This window comes from Echinops telfairi, unplaced genomic scaffold, assembly GCF_000313985.2.
Source record: "Echinops telfairi isolate 266 unplaced genomic scaffold, ASM31398v2 ScPeMD7_7468;HRSCAF=8506_0, whole genome shotgun sequence".
Taxonomy (NCBI): domain Eukaryota; kingdom Metazoa; phylum Chordata; class Mammalia; order Afrosoricida; family Tenrecidae; genus Echinops; species Echinops telfairi.
This window is the reverse complement of record NW_022111369.1, coordinates 71,598,530-71,602,809: the sequence shown is the minus strand read 5'-3', so window position 1 is coordinate 71,602,809 and position 4,280 is coordinate 71,598,530. Positions and strand designations below refer to the sequence as shown.

The window sequence follows — 4,280 nt, the reverse complement described above, 5'->3', positions numbered from 1 at the left end:
CCCTCATGCAATCATTTGTTAGGTTTCCACTTTCAAAATTATTCTTGTTAATTTTTACATTTACCCTTGAAAACCCTTTCCTTTACTTATTGTTATTCCATTTATAAGTTATTTCAGAAAGGACATGTTTTTCACAGCTTTCTTTTATAACAGTGCTTGATTACATCTCAGAGCCCGAAAATAAACAAACAAACAAACAAAAAAACATCTGCACGATGGAAAAGGAATAGTGACAATCATTAAGATCATGAATACACCCATAGGCCCCTAATGGTTGGCTCATGTAATTGTTGGACACAAATTACTTTGCTGAGAACAGAATGCACCTATTCTGTTATCACGGGGAGACCTTTAACATCTTTAGTTTCAGTAATTCACCATTGTGCAAACTACATTTTTCCTTAATATTACATTAAAAAGGATGAAGAAAAATGAGTAGAGTTTTAAAAGCCTTTTTAATCTGGTTTTCATGCTTATTTTATTACTGTGTTCCAGTAAGTATGCCTGAACAGCTCATCTTCTATGACTATTTTTTTTTAATGTAGGGTAGCAACATAGATTTTATTATAGATTATCCTTTAGAGAATGTTCCTTTTGATTGAGTTTTCTCTTTTTAGCTTTGTTATACAAAAAGATTATGGCAATTCGAGGAATGTATGTGACTCTAGTATATCTAAAAAATAGCAAAAAATGATATCATGGAAAACTACTGCTTTATGAGTGGGTATATGACCTACTTTGGGCCTTTAAAATGGGTGGAGGCTATTATTCAGGGTTAGAAGGACGTCCTTGCCCTCATTCACCCAGCAGATAGGAATGAGGAAGTTTTTGCTACTGGGACCTAGCTATCATTCAATCACAAGAGGAAGTACCTTAGGGTGAAAGTGAATGTTGTGGACCACAGGGTTCAGAAACAGGAAGAGCCAGGCTCTTTGATGGCTTATCTGAACTATTCCAGGATTGTGAAGCAATAGAATTCACTGTTTTTCATCATCTTGGGAAGATCTAAGAGAGCCTTATCTAGTCCAAGAAACCATTCACCAGGTGGTGCCAAGCTATGTAGTAATGAGCATCTGTGGTAGTTTCATAATCTCTAGCCTGTCAATCAGGAGGCAGCTTGATGACCTCATTTGGAGGCACCAGGGAGGTGAATAGCTCACTAGAGGCAGGCCACAGATAAACTCCCTGTGAGACATTCCTGTTGAGAAGACACCTGGTGTTATCCTAGAGCCCTGGAGCTGAAGGAGCCATGTTAAGACTCCTGCTAGCTCTGAGATGCTTACAACACCACTGGATCCACAAGACTTCCCACCCACTGGCCTGTGATCTTCCGACATTTGGCAACGTTGCATGTGTTTTGTGAGTCTGAAGAATACATTATAGACTGGTTTTGAACATATGGGCTAATATCGGACTTATGGATTTGATCTGGACTGGGCAGGGATGTTTTCTTAATGTACAATTACTCATTATATAAAACTCTTTTTTATACACATATGAGTCTCCCTGGATTCATTTCTCTAGTCTACCTGGACTAACACAGCATCTTTCTTCTTAACACTATCTTCATAGTCCGCTTTGGAAATTGTTTCACCTGTTTGTCTGCTGGAGCAGCCAGGCAAAAGTCTGGCTCTTTGACATCAGGGAGGGACTCTTTCCTTTCTCCCTCCCTCACTGTCATTGTGAGTCAATGCCGACTTGTCCGTCTCTGACACTGTCACTGATTATAGGAGTAGGAAGCCCAGAAACCCCTCTGTAGATGTGCCGGTGACTTTTGAGCTGCCTATCATGTGGAGCATAGACCAACGTATAACCACCACACCACCAGGGCTCCTCTTTCAGGAACCCTAACATCTGATTCTACAACAGAAAATTTTCTTTTGTATCCATTATTCATTGGCACAGTGTTGAGAGCTCAGGTGTGTGAGATCTGTCTACAACAGGTTAAGGGTCATTTGGAGCTGGTTAAACATCTCACGAATTCACCCTTCGTGAGATGCCTGGAACAGCTTCCTCTTAGTGAGATGGTGACGCTCGCTGGCAGATGAGTTTGTGGGCTTTGAATGGCTTGCTGGCTGGATGTTCCTCGTCCTTTGTCTAGAGCTTGGTGTCTTTCACAGTTTGTCTCTTAATGCTGAAATGCTTTGCCCTTACCAATGGTTTTCATGCATTTCAGCAAACAGTGCTAGAAGAATGGCGGAACTGCATTTGGCATACAATTTTGTTTCACATATTAAAAGATTTTGCAAATAGGACTAGGGTGGTTTATCCAGGAATAAATCATTTATTTTCCTTATTGGCTTTTGATGACCTATGAAATGTGAAGCCTTTGCTTTTGCATAGCAACAGATTGACTAAAATTACAGATTATATGTTTAGTGGGTGTGCCAATCTCCATAATTTGATATTGAACAACAATCAACTGACTAATTTATTTTATAGCATTTGATGATGTCTTTACATTTGATGAGCTAGATCTGTATTATAGTAATCTATAAATAATTCCTTGAGATGCTGTTGAGAGAATAGTTTGCTTGCATATCCTTGGTTTGGATCCCAACATGATTAGTAGCACCTTTCAGAGAATTCAAGTATTAGCAACTTCTGGAATCATGAAGTCATCTACTTTTGCATCAGGCTTTCATGGAAACACTTCGCATTGCAATTGTGCGTCATTGTAGTTGCGAGGTCTATCCACAGGAAAAATGCTAGCGACCTCTATTTCGTCTGCACTTTTAATTGGCTGCTATGTTTTGTCAATTCCTGGAAAAGGGTTTTATGTGTGAACTTCATTTTGTTACTTTCCATACACATGAGATGAGAGTCCCGGGAGATCAAACAGCAACGATGAGGTGCAAAGCAGAGGGGTGATCCTGAACCTGACTCTCTGTGGATAAGAAGCTTATTTCAAAGGCAACTAGATCTCAGCCGCATGACTACAGGACAGATGACACTCTTATAACAAATGTAAAAGGTGGAAGGACTCTCTCACCTGTATTGCTTCTAATACTTCTGGGGAACCATTAAAAACCATTTGTTTTCTGTACAATTTAACTCCTCATTTATTAAACAGAACAAACCATATCCATGAACCTGATCATAAGATGTCTCAACCTCTACTAAGTCAGGTTCTTATGCAAGCAGTAGTAATAGTGAGACCAAAATGTGTCCAGATAAAACTGTGGTGGCAGGAGCAAGATCATTACAACACTAATTCAATTTAATCTTCAATGAAGTACCTTGGAATATTTATGTTTCAAATCCAGCTCACTGGTATTTATGGTGACACTTTTGTTTATGGAATGATACTTCCCGAGAGCATAACTTTTGTCAATGATCTAATTTCTGGAACTCTGTATAATTTGTGTGTTTTCCCAATTATGATAATGACATCGCTGCCCTCACTGCCACAAGAATCATGGGTTGCATCCAGTTTAATACTGAATAGGATTATGCCCACAGTTATTTCTTGTGGTCCATTTTTGGGTGCTGCATGAATAGTATTATGGGTGGAATCACTGTACCATGGGTGGTTTTCAGTATCATTATGATTATCCAGTATTAGATTTGTAACAATAATGGGCAATAGAAGGTCACCAAGGTCATAATGCCAATTTTCAAACGAATGGTGCCCCAATGCAAGGCTGTAGCCTATCCCTGCTTCAGCTCATGCTTAACCAGTTGTGGATGCGAAGGAAATGCCCACTATAGTCAAGTGGCCAATGGCAGTGTGATTCTGCCTTCAAAATCTTGCTCAAGTTAGGGCTCCTCTATCATTACCTCTGATTTGCCACCTAGCTGGATTCAGGCACTTCTGTGTCACAAAAGCAGAAAGAAAGATTGGCGAAAAACCAAATACTGAACCAAAGAATAGAGTTCTCACAGAAGTTCAGTGCCACAAAATTAAAAAGAACAACTCAGTATGTTCAGTTAGCTAGATGACCTCCTAATTCTGTCGCAAGGACAAACATGTAAACGAGGACATCATTGAAAGCTTTGTTAACCAACTGTCAAGAAACAGAGGTTGGAGTTTGTCTGAAGAGCACCATGTTTTTCTGTCTCCCCAAAACAGTTGCCACTGATATTTTCACAGGATAAAATTCAAAAATATTTTAATTCACAAGGAGAACTCTTGAACTGATATCTTAGATGATTTTCCCCCCACAGGAGCCCAAGCAGAATTGGAGCATACTACTAGATATTACTCCATTATTCCTCTTTAAAACCAATTTTTTTATCCAACTTTTTTTTAGAAAACCACCTATATTTACATCAAGTTC

The 4,280-nt window shown here is 39.1% G+C and overlaps 1 pseudogene; it reads left to right on the top strand.

The window, feature by feature from the left end:
* The first annotated feature begins 2,193 nt into the window (after window positions 1-2,193).
* LOC101644578 lies at window positions 2,194-3,938 on the top strand (annotated as a pseudogene).
* The last annotated feature ends 342 nt before the right edge of the window (window positions 3,939-4,280 follow it).